This window comes from Caretta caretta, chromosome 22 (assembly GCF_965140235.1).
Source record: "Caretta caretta isolate rCarCar2 chromosome 22, rCarCar1.hap1, whole genome shotgun sequence".
Taxonomy (NCBI): domain Eukaryota; kingdom Metazoa; phylum Chordata; order Testudines; family Cheloniidae; genus Caretta; species Caretta caretta.
The window spans coordinates 2,692,449-2,709,415 of NC_134227.1; the positions used below are offsets into that span (position 1 = coordinate 2,692,449).

General features: G+C 50.6%; 5 non-coding genes across 5 annotated transcripts; 3 read left to right on the forward strand and 2 right to left on the reverse strand.

The window, feature by feature from the left end:
* The first annotated feature begins 4,489 nt into the window (after positions 1-4,489).
* On the forward strand, positions 4,490-4,563 carry TRNAN-GUU (transfer RNA asparagine (anticodon GUU)). Its single transcript has one exon. It is a non-coding gene; the product is annotated as a tRNA-Asn (tRNA).
* Positions 4,564-5,844: 1,281 nt separating this feature from the next.
* On the reverse strand, positions 5,845-5,926 carry TRNAS-AGA (transfer RNA serine (anticodon AGA)). The gene has a single exon. It is a non-coding gene; the product is annotated as a tRNA-Ser (tRNA).
* Positions 5,927-9,796: 3,870 nt separating this feature from the next.
* On the forward strand, positions 9,797-9,868 carry TRNAQ-CUG (transfer RNA glutamine (anticodon CUG)). The gene has a single exon. It is a non-coding gene; the product is annotated as a tRNA-Gln (tRNA).
* Positions 9,869-11,740: 1,872 nt separating this feature from the next.
* TRNAL-CAA (transfer RNA leucine (anticodon CAA)) lies at positions 11,741-11,822 on the forward strand. The gene has a single exon. It is a non-coding gene; the product is annotated as a tRNA-Leu (tRNA).
* Positions 11,823-16,325: 4,503 nt separating this feature from the next.
* TRNAQ-CUG (transfer RNA glutamine (anticodon CUG)) lies at positions 16,326-16,397 on the reverse strand. Its single transcript has one exon. It is a non-coding gene; the product is annotated as a tRNA-Gln (tRNA).
* Positions 16,398-16,967: the final 570 nt, after the last annotated feature.

The window sequence follows — 16,967 nt, forward strand, 5'->3', positions numbered from 1 at the left end:
GCGGGCATCAGCCACCTCCTGCCCCACAGGGTAGACTCTTGGCACTGTGCCAGCCGCCCCCTCGCTTGAAGGCCCAGTGGAAGAAGAAGGAGGCTGGTGCTGGCAGAAGAGGGTTTTGATTCATCGCTATGGGCGCAGCACGGTTCCTCTGTGTCACTCTGCTGGCTTTTCTTCAGCAGCCCCAAGTGGCCATGACTCCAAGCTAGTGCCTTGCAAGCTCTGGCATGGGCAGGGAGTGGTGCAGGGTGCTGGGCAGCGACCCTGGCAAACCAGCTGCTGGTAGGTGTCTCTGTGGTGTCATGGGTCAGTGAGTTCAGCTGTTAATGGAAAGGAGGGGGGGTTATGCTCCCCCAGGGATGCCACTGAAGGCTCCTTGCGGGCTCCTCAAGTTCTGCTGGGAGCCTTGAAGTCCCCCTTTTGCCACCTGCTGGCTGGAAGAGTGTGGGGGCCGCGCCGCAAAAGCCCGTCTCCGAGCAGCCACGCCAGGGACTCAGGTTTAATCCAAGTGCAAAACCTTCAGCCGGGTACGTTTCGCTCCCTTCCCACCTCCGCCCAAGCGGCAAGGGAGAAACAGATGCGACGCGCCGGCTGAAGATGCCTCCCTCCCACTTCCCTGTTGGCTGCGCAAAGCCCTTGGCATGTCTCATGCCTCCTCAGGGAAGCACGGCCATGCTGCCCCAGCCTGAGTCCCAGCCGCAGCCTGGCCTGCCCCGGCTGACGGAGCACAGAGCCCCGCGAGTCAATGGCAGGTTGAGTCAGGAGCTGCGGCTCTTTCCCCCGACAGCCACACAGAGCTGCTCAGAGCTGCCCAGCGTCCCGAGAGCCTCCCTCGTGTTCTCCTGCAGCAGCAGCGTGGGAAAAGGGGACGAGGAAGCACGGCTGCCTCAGGCTGGGACAGGGGCCCTCACCACACGCAGGCCTCTTGCCTTCAGCCCAGGCAGCCAGAGGTGCGGGGAGCTCCCTGGCAGGCCCCGCCTCAGCCACCTCTGGCCTCATGGCCTAGGCTCTTGGCGCTCTGCTGGTCGCTGCCTCGCGTGAAGGCCCAGAGCAAAAAGAAACAAGCCTAGCAGAGGATGGTTTAGATCCATCAACCTCTGGGTTATGAGCCCAGCACGCTGCCGCTACACTACTCTGCTGGGTCTGCACCCACAGCCCCCAGCCTCCAGCCTAGCGCCTTGCGAGCTCTACCACTGTCCGGCAGATGTGCAGCAGCCTTGTATCTCTGTGGTGCACTGCATCAGTGTGTTCTGCTGTTAATGCAAAGCATGGTGGTTTGAGCCTGGGACGGTGGCTGAATTTCTCCCTTCTTCTGGCTGGATTCCCCTCCCTCCCAGGACCGTCAGCCATGTTCACACTCACTGCTTACTGAGCCAACACTTATTCTCACAGCTCTGCCAAAGCACCTCAGTCCTGTCCCTCCATGACCCTTCCAGCCAGGAGAGGACCAAAAGGATTCCCCTCTTGGGGCTAATTCCATCCCCTTGCCACAGGGCTGTTTCATCCTCCCATGAGAAGGGAATGAGGGTGCTTGTATGAGCAAGTGTCTTAACTCCTTCTCCCAGTTTTCAATCAAACTCTGCATATTGGGTCAGATCCTCGGCTGCTCTAAACTTGTGTCAGTGAAGTCAGTGGAGATACACCAATTTACACCAGCTGAGGATATGGCCCAGACCCTTTAAAGCTGTATCCCCACACCGAACCCCTAGGCAGCTGAGCACAGGTAGTGTTGTCTAGTGGCCAGAACAGAGGCCAGGGAGCCAGGAGCCCTGTCTGCTATTCACTGTGTGACCTCAGACAACTCCCTGCTGCTCTCTGCGTCTCAGGTTTTCCTCCTTTGCAGTGTTACCTACCCCTGGAGTCAGAGGTGAAAGGAAGCCGGTAGGGGCCGGGACGGTGTACCGGTAAGAAAAGGTGCAGCAGCATACCGGCAAGGAAGTGGAGCATTCAGTACCGGCTTCCTTTCTGCCCAGTTACTGAATGTAAATCTGCTTCGCTTACAAGGGCTGAAAATATCAGGTTGTACGGTCACTGTCATAGATATACAGGGAAGGGTAACCACCTGTCTGTATACAGTGCTAGAAAATCCCTCTGGCCAGAGGCAACATCCTGTTACCTGTCAAGGGATAAGAAGCTCAGTTAACCTGGCTGGCACCTGACTCAAAGGACCAATAAGGGAACAAGATACTTTCAAATCCTGGGGCGGGGGGAAGACTTTTGTTTTGTGCTCTTTGTTTAGGTGTTGTTCTCTCTTGGGACTGAGAGAGGCCAGACAGAAATCCACCTTCTCCAACCCATCCTAATCCAAGTCTCCAATATTGCAACCAGTATAGGTAAGCCAGGCAAGGCGGATTGCTTTATCTTTTGTTTTATGTGACTCTTCCCTATTTTAAGCGGGAGGTTTATTCCTGTTTTCTGTAACTTTAAGGTTTTGCCCAGAGGGGGATCCTCTGTGTTTTGAATCTGAATACCCTGTAAAGTATTTTCCATCCTGATTTTACAGAGATGATTTTTACCTTTCTTTTTCTTAAAAAAATCCTTCTTTTAAGAACCTGAGTGATTTTTCCATTGTTCCAAGATCCAGGGGTTTGGGTCTTTGATGATTTTGTAACCAATTGGTGAGGATATTATTCTCAAGCCTCCCCAGGAAAGGGGGTGTGTAGGGCTTTGGGTGATATTTTGGGGGAAGACGTCTCCAAGTGGGCTGTGATAAAAATAAAGGGAAGGGTAACCACCTTTCTGTATACAGTGCTATAAAAATCCCTCCTGACCAGAGGCAAAGTCCTTTTACCTGTAAAGGGTTAAGAAGCTAAGATAACCTTGCTGGCACCTGAACCAAAATGACCAAGGAGGAGACAAGATACTTTCAAAGCTGGAGGGGGGGAACAAAGGGTCTGTCTGTGTCTGTGATGCTTTTGCCGGGAACAGATCAGGAATGCAGCCTTACAACCGTTAGTTACTAAGTAATCGAGCTAGAACTGCGTTAGATTTCCTTTTGTTTAATGGCTGGTGAAATAAGATGTGCTGAATGGAATGTATATTCCTGTTTTGTGTCTTTTTGTAACTTAAGGTTTTGCCTAGAGGGATTCCCTATGTTTTGAATCTGATTACCCTGTAAGGCATTTACCATCCTGATTTTACAGAGGTGATTCTTTTACCTTTTCTTTCATTAAAATTCTTCTTTTAAGAACCTTACAAGGGCTGAAAATATCAGGTAGTATGGTCACAAAAGCAAGGCCCTTCTGAATTCAGGAGGAATTTTGGATGTGCACAGAACACAGACGGGACTGGTCCCTGCACGGTTACAGAACTGCGGTAAAGTGGAACAATTTTCAGCTTGTGTGATTGGAGGATATCTGGATCCATATCGTAAGACTGTCCTACATAAATGAGGAAAAGGGAGGTGCTTTTCTTATTCTTTTGTTCCACTCTTTGTTTCTGTGGGGAATTTGCCAGGGCAATATTACTGTCTTCCCTTTCAATAATCAACACTAAAAGAAATGACAATGGCTATTGAAAATAGCAATTCCAGTCCGAGTTAGCACGGGGGAGATGCCAGCATTTGTTGCTCAATTTTATCCTACTTTTTCCACAGCACGTTTCAGTAGATCAGCATATTTGATTGGGGAGAAACGAAGTAACAGGCAGCCCAAATTGAGCTTGAGCACTCCTGAGTTTTGAGAGTGTTCAAATGTGGAAGGCAGGTGCTCGATTCCCTTTCTGAATATTGGATAAATCAAGAAAGGAAAAGCCAATCTCTGCTTCCCTGTCTCAGAATGGAAATCCTCCTATGGGCCTGGTACTGTATCTACAGCTGCCCAGGTCCTCGAGTAGAGCCTCCCCTCCCTTACTTTTCATTTTAACTTCTTGTGGGATCCACAGACCTCCCTTGCTAGGCTTCAGACAGAAAGGGGCACTGTCCATTCAGTCCACCCAGTTCCTCCTTTGGGGGCTGCCAGGCGAGGTCACACCAGCATCCCTCGTCCAGCCTGGGGAAGTCTTTGAGGGTGACATCCGGACCAAAGCCTTCTACTCCTTGGGCACACTTGTTCCCCATTCACAGCACCACCCCCTTCGAGCAGCCAGCTCCCCATTCACAGCAAGCTGCAGCGCATGGGGTCTCAGCTTCCCCACTCCCCCCGCTCCCTTTCCTGTGGATAGTGCCCAAGGGAATGCTGGGAAATGTAGTTCCTTCCCTGCTCCAGGGCTGGCTGTCTCGGCAGGGAGCTGACCAAGGAACTACAGCTCCCAGGGCCCCGTGGGCTCTCAGCTCCCAGGCTGGATCCCTGCTGCTCCGAGGCTCCACTTCGGCAGCGCTGCGAGAGGGGAGGAAGCGAGTGTTATGGGCCCGTCTGAGCTTGGGCCTGGCACGGTGGAGCCATTGGTGCCACGGTGAATCCGGTCCTGTCCGGACTAGCGCCTTGCAAGCTCTAGCGTGGGCAGGAGATCTGCAGGCTGCACAGGCTTGGTAACAGCAGCCAGGTCTCTAGGTGTCTCTGTGGCGCAATGGGTCAGCGCGTTCGGCTGTTAACCGAGAGGATGGTGGTTCGAGCCCACCCAGGGACGCTGGTAACCTCCTGCTATTTCCTTGCTCCTCAAGATGTGCTGGGAGCCTCAAAGGCCCCTTTTTGCCACCTCAAACTGACTCTCTTGGCCTCAGGGGGTTCAGCTGGTGGCCCGCAGAGTGCGCTGGGTGCGAGTCAGAAACCCATCTCCCAGCAGCCATGCCGGGGGCTCGGGCTTAATCCTCAAGGCCAAGTGCAAAACCTTCAGCCGGGCACGTTTCGCTCCCTTCCCGCTTCTGCCAAGCAGCAAGGGAGAAACAGACGAGACGCGCCAGCTCGAAGACGCCTCCCTCGCACTTCCCGGTTGGCTGCACACAGCCCTTGGCTTGTCTCATGGCTCACCAGGGAAGCGCAGCCATGCTGCCCCAGCCTGAGTGCTGGCCGCAGCCTGGCGCTTTCCCCAGGTCAGCTCCAAAAGTTCTTCTAGAGACGCGCTCGGTTCCCTCATGCCTCGCTGGGAACTAAAGGGAACCTCACCTCCCCCACCAGTGCTGCCATTAGCTCCAGGCTGATTTTTCTGGGGAGGGGACGTGGAATTGACTCGTTTGCTGATGAGAAGTGAGTCAGGCCAGTTCTTTGGAAGGCAGATGCAGAGCAGTTACACTGGAGGGGCCCAGACCTGCAGTGGGGGCACAGTATAAATTAATAATGGGAAGATCATTTGTTAAATTAGTCATCACTGACAAATTTTCTCTCTGTTTCTATTTCAAGTAATGGTGTTATTTGGAGGAATCAGTACCTATTTTTACTGTAGTAATTAAACCCTTAACTTTATTTAATCAAGCCAAAAATTTAGTGTCACTTATTTTTTCTCTGTCCTAGCAGGAATGAATTCAATTCTGTGACTTTCTCAAAAGTGCAGAGAGATTAACTGTGGGGAATTCAGTCTCCGTGTTTGTGAGCTGATGTTTTCCTCTCACAGTTCAGTGAATGCACTGCAATACTCAGAGGGATCTAAGGGCTGGTGTACGCTGGTCACTTAACTGACAGAGCTACGTGTCTCAGGCTGTGAAAAATCCACACCCCCAAACCAATAGAGTTAAGCTGACCTAAGCCCTGGTTAGATAGAGCTAAATAGAAAGAAAAATTGTTCTGTCCCTGTCGCTATTACAGGGATGGGAAAACCCCTCCAGTCAGTGTAGTGACTGTCTACCCAAGGTGCTAGAGAAGTGTCACAGCAACATTTTAAGTGTAGACAGCCAAAGAGACCAGATCTGGTTCCAGTTCACACTGTGGATGCTCAGGCACTAAGACTACAGTAATAATAACAGCCCAGTGCTTCCGTAGTTGGCAGGATTTGAACCTGCGCGGGGCGACCCCAATGGATTTCTAGTCCATCGCCTTAACCACTCGGCCACAACTACTGGATGTACAGCTGCTCCACTACACTATGATTCAATTCTCACAGAATTGTCACTTCAAATTGTTTGCTCAGACCAGCTTCCCCAGCACACTCAAGGCTGTGCATTAGTGTAAGTGTGTCCATGGCTGAACAGCGAGAATTCCTGCCCATTCCCCTTCCGGCTGGAGCTCGATGAGAGTGTGTTTGTGTTAACAACATTGCTGTAGATCATTGTTCATTCCCCACGTTGACAAGCAGACAGTCCCTTTCCTATTCAAATCTCCAGCACGTCATTCCAATAGCAGGGGTCGGGTTTTCTCTGGGGCATGGAAACTTTTCAGGGGGTTGGTGCGTGAACTCAGCCTTGCATTCCATCCTTGATGTTTCATGGACTAACAAGAGCAGAATAAAGAAAGAGCTGAGCCAATGTCTCCCCAACAGGGACGCAGGTGGCCACTTCCCTCTCTCTGACCATTGCCATTGCAGGAGAGAAGGGTTCACTGGTATTGAGTGCCCTGGCTCAGACAAGAGACACAGGGAGGTTTTGCTGTTCATGGATCTGTGCAAAGGAAATTGTGTCTCTGTGTGAAATTGAGGTGGGAAATGAAACATCCACATGGTGGCCCAATGCCCTATGGACTGTAGGTGAAGGGCTCGGGCTGAGAAATTATTTAACAGGGGTTTGTTTCAATTTATTACTCTGAGGAAAAACTATGGCTAAAAGGGAGCCATTGCTGTTAATACTGGTACCTGTGTAGGACACCCCGATGGGTGTCAAGTCCATGGCCTTAACTAGGGATAGTTGATTCTTTTTATCAAGGTCCAAATTTCTTGGAGAAGGGACAGTCAAGGTCTAGACTCCAGAGAAAACAATACACTGAGGTAATAAGAAATATATAAAAAGATTTTGCAGTCACTGTGGGCATAGCTATGATGTGTCGTGTTTCACTCTTTATATCTGGCCCCACTGCCAGCTCTGGCGGGATAAGGAACACTTCAGGCTGTCACTGAACTGAAGGCGGGAGATCATTTTTTGACCGGGAGAGGGACCTCGTCTTAAAGGTGTTTGTCTGGCTGGCAGCCCTGGTTCGCAGGTCTCTCCTGAGGGAAGAAAGTTTCTATGCAAAATACCAAAACTTTTAAGGGAGAGGAGGGAAAGGTGATGGCCACACGATGGAGCTAGCTTGAACCCACAACATGGTGCTTTCACGTGGGACGACTCTGAACATTGACTGATTTCCACTCCCTTGGATTTGAAGAGATGTTTACTTTTGGACGTTGTGAACTACAAGGCCGAAGCAATTATATCCGGGGTCTCAAACTCCCAGCCTCCGGGCCATTTGCGACTCGCGAGCCTCCCAATGTGGGCCGCAGGGCTCCAGCAGTTTTGGGGCCAGTTCTCTCCCTCGGCCCCACCTGCTGCCCCAAGATGCTCCCCCCTGCCAGTTCAGGGGCCCTGAAAGCACAGCGGAGCTGAGCAGTGTCTTCCTGCTCGCTCCAGTGGCTGCCGGCCCCTCCCTGCGTGTGCTGCCCCTGCCCCAAACACCCATGCGGCCAATGGTACGCTGTGGGGATGGTGCCTGGGGGTAGCAGGGCGCGGAGGTCCCCCCCACCTTGGAGCCCCAGGTAAACACCGGACCTCCCACCCCCTCCCAGAGCCTGCATCCCCACCCCACATAAACCCCTCCCACCGCCAAACTCCCTCCCAGAGCCTGCAACCCCATCCCCTTCTCCTGCACCCCCTCCCCCTGCCCCAGTCCAGAGTCTCCACCCAGGACCCAAACTCCATCCCAGAGCCTGCACCACAGACCCCCTCCCCCTCCCAAACTCCCTCCCAGAGCCCAGCCTCTCACCCCTTCTGCACCCAAACTCCCTCCCAGAGCCTGCACCCCAATCCCCTTCCCCAGACCTCCTCTCCCACACAAACTCCCTCCCAGAGCTTAGGCAGGTGGAGGGCAGAGTTCTTGGAGGGTGGAGTTTTGGGGAGCAGGTTCTGGGCGGCATGAGTGACATTATTGGCCCACTGGGAGAATTTGAGGATTGACACTGGCCCTAAGGGAAAGTGAGTTTGAGACCCTGCTTTAAGGCATTGGAGCAATGCTGGGGAGATGGAAGGGCACAGAGCTGGGGAGCAGTGTGTGCTCCAAGGAAAGTTGTTGTTGTGCTCTGGTGACACAGGGCGGGTGTGGGGATTTTGTTAGCTGTGGTGTTTGTGTAGAGATAAAATTCACTAGCAAAACTGTTCTTGCTCAAAGAGTCCTTTGTTGAGAGTGTAGCTCACTGGTTGAATATTTGCTAGCAGGGCAATGGGTTCCTAGTTCAAATCCAAGCGCTTCCCTTTAAAAATTTCCCTTTAATGAAAATCAATTTCCAGACCCATCTCCAGTGTGTTCAGGAGTCCGCTGAATGGGGATGCTTGAAATGAACGTAAACACTCAGCATTTGCCTGGCGAATGTAGAAAACCCAGCAGAGCTGTCCAGCAGCTGAAATCCGCTCCAGTCCTCGTGTCTCCAAGAGGGACACTCTGTATTTAGGGCATGTGTGACACCTCTGGGACGATGACAGGTGAAAAATGCTGGATTCCAATGACAGCTGAGTCCACAGGAGGGTAAGGTGAATGGCACCAACCGCACAGGGTCATAACACTCAGACCCGGGGCTTCACTGTCACTACCCCTGTGTTTGCCCTCATTTATATCCTAAGAAACACACCCTTCCCTCTCCCCCACACACTGTCATACCCAACCTTTTCCCCTGGAGCCCACCCCAACCCTGCCCTACCCCTCTCCCACACACACACCATGGGACACAGCCTCTCCGTGACTCACCCAGGTCGGGACTTGCCTCTGCATCGCCCCAACAGGGGACCAATGAGACTACAGATACAAAAGACTTCCCTTCCCTTCTTCAGAGTCTCGTTAACCTCACCCAGGAGAAGTTCCAGCACTGGGTGGCTCAAAGCACCAACCTTCCCCTCAGCAGCGGAAGGGGGGAAACAGCTCGATCACACGGGAAGGAGGCTCCCCACCTCTGTTGCTACTGTCCTGCAGCATTTAATATGGATTTGTTTTAGCTACTGCAACCCCGTCATCCATACATACATCCATGGAACAAGGAGAGAAGCCCCTAACTAGGGGTTCCACTGGTGCAATGGGTTAGAACATAGCACTTATAGAGCAGTCCTGTCTGGAATAGTGCTGAGGTTGTGAATTCAAACCTCACCTGGAGCGCTGGTTTTCTTTAAGTAAATGGCTTCTGCCAATCATTTTGCCCTGTGGAAAATACAATCCCATCTCAGAAGACACCGAGGTCCCTCCCTTTACCCAGTTCAGGGTGGATTTCACACATCTACAAGGCTCTGCTCTTCATCAGCCGCCTGTGTTGGGAGGGGTCAAGCCGAGCCCAGAGCTCTGCCCATCCTGTGATTCTTCACCCCCTGACTCCTGCTCAATATTTGCTCCCCAAACCACCTTTGGGAACACCCTCTTGGCTATGAGACTCAAACACTGCCTGTGTGTGTGGTTTTTGTTTATACCTGTATGGGCCTGTGCAGTGTGTGATTTTCTCTTTCTCTCTGTGTGTTTGTCTCTCTGTTTGTATCTTCATGTGTAAATTCACTGTAACTTTTCAAAATATCCACAGCTTTGCCAATTTTCACCAGGAATTTTTCTCCATCAACCAATTCTCACTTGTTCCCTGCCACTTGGTGACCATTGCCCCAGGGCACTGTCACTCTCAGGGTCCTGACTTCCCATTGACCCTTCCCCCTTCTATTGGGACTGAGAACTAGCCAACCAAAAAACCCCACAAAGTTTTAATGAAGGGCCAACAGTCCCCTTACACAAGCCAGCCCCGAGAGGGTCACTGATGGCCAGAGAAGGCAACAGAAACTGGTCCCATGGTGTAATGGTCAGCACTCAGGACTCTGAATCCTGCAATCTGAGTTCAAATCTCAGTGGGACCTCGTGGTAAATCCCTGGAGCTCAAAGTACTCCTGTCTCTGACTGTACAAGAGCAAGTTTGTACTTGCTGCCACATTTTTCCTCTTTCCCACATGGCACCTGAAGAAAGGAGTGCCAGGGCCAGGCTGTAGGCATATTTTATATATTTGTAATTCTGTTTATAATATTTGTAATTCCCCTATTTGAAATAATTGTAATTCTGCAATATTGATTTGCAGCTCTCCTTAGCTGCTGACAGTGTCTGTGTTAAAGCTTGCAAACCATCAATTGACTCTAAGTACCTTGTAAGCCATTAATTAACTCTAAGCGATGCTTTGTAATTGACATGGACACCTTACAACACAAACCGCTCAATTGACACTACTCTCTCTGAAAAAAGAAAAGGAGGACCTGTGGCACCTTAAAGACTAACAAATTTATTTGAGCATAAGCTTTCATGAGCTACAGCTCACTTCATCCGATTCAGTGAGCTGTAGCTCACGAAAGCTTATGCTCAAATAAATTGGTTAGTCTCTAAGGTGCCACAAGTCCTCCTGATCTTTTTGCGGATACAGACTAACACGGCTGCTACTCTGGATACTCTCTCTGAGTTGACACTTTCGCTTGCTTGTAATTGAGATTGACGCTTGTCAAGGTTCCTTCCCCACTCTGAATGCTAGGGTACAGATGTGGGGACCTGCATGAAAACCTCCTAAGCTTACTTTTACCAGGTTAGGTTAAAACTTCCCCAAGGTATAAACTATTTTGCCTTTTGCCCTTGGACTTTCGCTGCCACCACCAAACGTCTAACACCGGTTATTGGGAAAGAGTTCATTTGGAAACGTCTTTCTCCCCAAAATCCTCCCAAATCTTAACTGCCCTTTCCTAGGGAAGGTTTGATAAAAATCCTCACCAATTTGCATAGGTGACCACAGGCTCAAACCCTTCAATCTTAAGAATAATGAAAAAGCATTCAGTTTCTTAAAAGAAGAATTTTAATAGAAGAAAAAGTAAAAAAGGATCACCTCTGTAAAATCAGGATGGTAAATTCCTTACAGGGTAATTAGATTCAAAACCCTCTTGGCAAAACCTTAAGTTACAAAAAAACACAAAACCAGGAATACCCATTCCATTCAGCACAACTTCTTTTCTCAGCCATTTAGAGAAATCGGAATCTAACGCATATCTAGCTAGATTACTTACTAAGTTCTAAGACTCCATTCCTGTTCTGTCCCTGGCAAAAGCATCACACAGACAGACCCAGACCCTTTGTTTCCCCCGCCCCTCCAGCTTTGAAAGTATCTTGTCTCCTTATTGGTCATTCTGGTCAGGTGCCAGCGAAGTTATCCTAGCTTCTTAACCCTTTACAAGTGAAAGGGTTTTTCCTCTGGCCAGGAGGGATTTTAAAGGTGTTTACCCTTCCCTTTATATTTATGACCCTGCTGAATTGGAATTAATTTGCAAACTGGATACAGCTAACTTAGGCTTGAATAAAGACTGGGAGTGGATGTGTCATTACACAATTAAAACTATTTCTCCTTGTTTATTTCCCCTCCTACTGTTCTTGTAAAGTGCTGGAAATGGCCCACCTTGATTATCACCACAAAAGGTACCCCGCCCCCCTGCTCTCCTGCTGGTAATAGCTCACCGTTCCTGATCACTCTCCTTACAGTGTGTATGGTATCACCCATTGTTTCATGTTCTCTGTGTATATAAATCTCCCTACTATTGTTTCCACTGTATGCATCCGATGAAGTGAGCTGTAGCTCACAAAAGCTTATGTTCTAATAAATTTGTTAGTCCCTAAGGTGCCACAAGTCCTCCTTTTCTTTTCAAGCCTGGGCACTGTGATTATTTACCAGTTTCTGTGGCATTGAAGCACTAGTGTGCTCGCAGCTGCGATGGCCAAGTGGTGAAGGCATTGGAGTCAAAATCCAAAAGGGTTCCCCTGTGCAGGTTTGAATCTTGCTCACAGCGAGGCCTGTCTTTTAGCCAGTCTCTAACCCGGGCAATACTCTCTACAACCCCTGAGACCCTCTCAATTCTGTCCCCACTCCAAGAAAATCCGGTTCTGCTCCTTTCATAGAGATCCCTGGGACACCACCTTACACTGTGTCCCTGAGGCGTCAGACAAACTCTCAGCACCTGAAGCCTCTGCCACTCACCTAACGCCCCCTGCCCCATAGATCAGCCATAACCCTGGTTCTGTTCCTCTCTCTAGAGTGTGAAGGGAGCCGTCAGTGCAGCCAGAGGCGCCGACTCCATGGGTGCTATGGGGCTGCAGCACCAACGGAAACAAAACAAGAGCTGCTCAGCGCCCACTGGCAGCCAGCTCCCCACAGCACCTCCCACCTGTGAGCAGCCTGGCCCACAAGCTCCTCCTCTTCAGCACCTCCCACCTGCCAGTGATCCAGTGTGCAGGAGGAAGAAATAGGACAGGGTGGGGGTTTGGGGCAGAGGTCAAGCAAGCCCCAGGAAGTCTCAAAGTCAGCACCTCTGAGTACAGAAGACTTCCCGGAGCCTGAGCTACCAGGATCCCTGCCACAGAGCAGGGTGCACAAGTCTCAGCCTCCCTTTCCCACACATGGCTCTGGACACCACCAGGAATGATTTGGCTCCTAGCACACAAGAGCTGAGTGCCTGGACAGGGCCTTGAACCCTGGCCCCTCCCATTAAGAGCCTGATGCTCTATGGACTGAGCTGGTCAGGCTTCCTGAGAGCCTCTCCCCGACCTCTTTTTCTCCACGCCCACTGCCGATTCCGCCTCCTCTTCCTCCCTCCTGCACCTCAGGGTCAATAAATTTGCACCTAGACAGCCGGCCCACCTGCTGCACCCCAATCCCCCATGCCTAAGCCTCCCTGCCAAAGTCCTGCACCTGGCTCCATAGAATTAAGTCTCACGTCTCACTGGCAACTTGACTTCTTGTGCCCAGAGTCTCTGCCCCCCTCAGTAGCTGATCTGAGAAACACTGTGTCCACCTTTTCCAAAGAAGTGCTTGGAGAGGCTTTTCTTGTGTGAACACGTGGCCTAATGGATAAGGCATCTGACTTCAGATCAGGTGATTGAGGGGTCGAGTCCCTTTGTGGTTTGGCTTGTGCAGTTTTCCCTTTGTGCTGAAAGTCCTGCTTTCTTCAGGGCTGGATCCTCTTCTTGGCTGCTCAGGCCAATGCTCTGGCTTCAGCTTGACCCCCGGGAAGGAGTTGGGTTTGGGAGCTACAAAGGCTAGGGCATGAGCCCCAGGTGCGTCCAGTCTAGCCTTTGCCATTCCTGACTTGCCAAAGTAAACGGGCAGCTGCCCAGGCTAGCGTGTAGAGCAGTTTCCCGCCTCCAAATGGGCGGCTGTCCCTGTGTCTGAGGGGGCTAAATAGCGCCTTTGGAGCTGGGTGTTTCTCTGCTTCTTGCCAGCTAGGGAAAAGCCTCTTGGGGTAAAATCTCCTGCCCCACTGCAAAAGTGAGCACCTGGAGTGGGAACGGTCAGAGGCACCACCAGGGGGTGGCCCTGCTCTCCTATCATCTTCTGATAGACAATCCAGGAAGTTTTTGGAAAGCGTAGGGGACAATTTCCTGGTGCAAGTGCTAGAGGAGCCAACTGGGGGGGCGCTTTTCTTGACCTGCTGCTCACAAACCGGGTAGAATTAGTGGGGGAAGCAAAAGTGGACGGGAATCTGGGAGGCAGTGACCATGAGTTGGTTGAGTTCAGGATCCTGATGCAGGGAAGAAAGGTAAGCGGCAGGATACGGACCCTGGACTTCAGGAAAGCAGACTTCGACTCCCTCAGGGAACGGATGGCCAGGATCCCCTGGGGGACTAACTTGAAGGGGAAAGGAGTCCAGGAGAGCTGGCTGTATTTCAAGGAATCCCTGTTGAGGTTACAGGGACAAACCATCCCAATGAGTCGAAAGAATAGTAAATATGGCAGGCGACCAGCTTGGCTTAATGGTGAAATCCTAGTGGATCTTAAACATAAAAAGAAGCTTACAAGAAGTGGAAGATTGGACATATGACCAGGGAAGAGTATAAAAATATTGCTCGGGCATGTAGAAATCATATCAGGAGGGCCAAATCGCACCTGGAGCTGCAGCTAGCAAGAGATGTCAAGAGTAACAAGAAGGGTTTCTTCAGATATGTTGGCAACAAGAAGAAAGCCAAGGAAAGTGTGGGCCCCTTACTGAATGAGGGAGGCAACCTAGTGACAGAGGATGTGGAAAAAGCTAATGTACTCAATGCTTTTTTTGCCTCTGTTTTCACTAACAAGGTCAGCTCCCAGACTGCTGCGCTGGGCATCACAAAATGGGGAAGAGATGGCCAGCCCTCTGTGGAGATAGAGGTGGTTAGGGACTATTTAGAAAAGCTGGACATGCACAAGTCCATGGGGCTGGACGAGTTGCATCCGAGAGTGCTGAAGGAATTGGCAGCTGTGATTGCAGAGCCATTGGCCATTATCTTTGAAAACTCGTGGCGAACGGGGGAAGTCCCGGATGACTGGAAAAAGGCTAATGTAGTGCCAATCTTTAAAAAAGGGAAGAAGGAGGATCCTGGGAACTACAGGCCAGTCAGCCTCACCTCAGTCCCTGGAAAAATCATGGAGCAGGTCCTCAAAGAATCAATCCTGAAGCACTTGCATGAGAGGAAAGTGATCAGGAACAGCCAGCATGGATTCACCAAGGGAAGGTCATGCCTGACTAATCTAATCGCCTTTTATGATGAGATTACTGGTTCTGTGGATGAAGGGAAAGCAGTGGATGTATTGTTTTTTGACTTTAGCAAAGCTTTTGACACGGTCTCCCACAGTATTCTTGTCAGCAAGTTAAGGAAGTATGGGCTGGAAGAATGCACTATAAGGTGGGTAGAAAGCTGGCTAGATTGTCGGGCTCAACGGGTAGTTATCAATGGCTCCATGTCTAGTTGGCAGCCGGTATCAAGTGGAGTGCCCCAAGGGTCGGTCCTGGGGCCGGTTTTGTTCAATATCTTCATAAATGATCTGGAGGATGGTGTGGATTGCACTGTCAGCAAATTTGCGGATGATACTAAACTGGGAGGAGTGGTAGATACGCTGGAGGGGAGGGATAGGATACAGAAGGACCTAGACAAATTGGAGGATTGGGCCAAAAGAAATCTGATGAGGTTCAATAAGGATAAGTGCAGGGTCCTGCACTTAGGATGGAAGAATCCAATGCACCGCTACAGACTAGGGACCGAATGGCTAGGCAGCAGTTCTGCGGAAAAGGACCTAGGGGTGACAGTGGACGAGAAGCTGGATATGAGTCAGCAGTGTGCCCTTGTTGCCAAGAAGGCCAATGGCATTTTGGGATGTATAAGTAGGGGCATAGCGAGCAGATCGAGGGACACGATCGTCCCCCTCTATTTGGAATTGGTGAGGCCTCATCTGGAGTACTGTGTCCAGTTTTGGGCCCCACTCTACAAGAAGGATGTGGATAAATTGGAGAGAGTCCAGCGAAGGGCAACAAAAATGATTAGGGGTCTAGAACACATGACTTACGAGGAGAGGCTGAGGGAGCTGGGATTGTTTAGCCTGCAGAAGAGAAGAATGAGGGGGGATTTGATAGCTGCTTTCAACTACCTGAAAGGGGGTTCCAAAGAGGATGGCTCTAGACTGTTCTCAATGGTAGCAGATGACAGAACGAGGAGTAATGGTCTCAAGTTGCAGTGGGGGAGGTTTAGATTGGATATTAGGAAAAACTTTTTCACTAAGAGGGTGGTGAAACACTGGAATGCGTTACCTAGGGAGGTGGTAGAATCTCCTTCCTTAGAGGTTTTTAAGGTCAGGCTTGACAAAGCCCTGGCTGGGATGATTTAACTGGGAATTGGTCCTGCTTCGAGCAGGGGGTTGGACTAGATGACCTTCTGGGGTCCCTTCCAACCCTGATATTCTATGATATTCTATTCTATGATGCGGGCCGCTGAGAATCAGCAGCCGCCCCACATGCTGGTCTCTGGGTGGCCTTCAGTGGGTGTTTGGCACAGCAGGGAGCAGGCTGGCGGCCAGGTGTCATATGCCCGTCTGCTGGCCATGCATAGGAATGGTTCTCCCCTCCTCTTGCCCTGCCCTCAGTTGCTCTATGGCTTATAAACCTTCCCTTGGAGCTGTCAGCACCAGGCACCTCTGCTCTAGGTGCCCAGAGGAGGAGAGGTGTGCTGGGCTCCATCCTGGGACTCTTACTCCCTCCTTTCTGGCCCTGACTCTCCTTTCTTCAAGCGCCACGTGGGAAAGTTGAAAAGCGTGACAGCAAGCACAAGGGCCAAATTTGTGGGCATCAGGTGAAGCAGCGAGAATCCCAACCACCAGGTCAAACCACAGGACTGCAGGCATCAGTAGCCAGTTCTAGGGCCCCTACCAATTGCAGCCATCCCACCCAAAGACCTGGCTCCAGTGGCCACGAGTCACCCAGTAGAAGGTAAACAACTTGCTCTTGTACAGTCAGAGACAGGAGTACTTTGAGCTCCAGGGATTTACCACGAGGTCCCACTGAGATTTGAACTCAGATTGCAGGATTCAGAGTCCTGAGTGCTGACCATTACACCATGGGACCAGCCTCTGCTGCTTTCTATGTCCATCAGTGACCCTCACAGGGCTGGCTTGTGTAAGGGGACTGTTGGCCCTTTACTAAAACTTTGTGGGGTTTTTTGGTTGGCTAGTTCCCAGTCCCAATAGAAGGGGGAAGGGTCAATGGGAAATCAGGACCCTGAGAGTGACAGTGCCCTGGGGTAATGGTCACCAAGTGGTAGGGAACAAGTGAGAATTGGTTGGTGGAGAAAAATTCCTGGTGAAAATTGGCAAAGCTGTGGATATTTTGAAAAGTTACAGTGAATTTACACATGAAGATACAAACAGAGAGACAAACACAGAGAGAAAGAGAAAATCACACACTGCACAGGCCCACACAGACAAACAAAAACCACACACACACATACACACACAGAGCCATACACACATAAGGGAAAGCCACTCTAAACATACAAAGAACAAATCCACACCAAAAAAACAAAACACAAAAACCACACACGAAAAGAATATTAAGCAAAAACCAATATGCATGCAAAAATCATACACACACGCACACAAAACTGGGCAAGGCATCCACAAAAACCACCCAGGACCC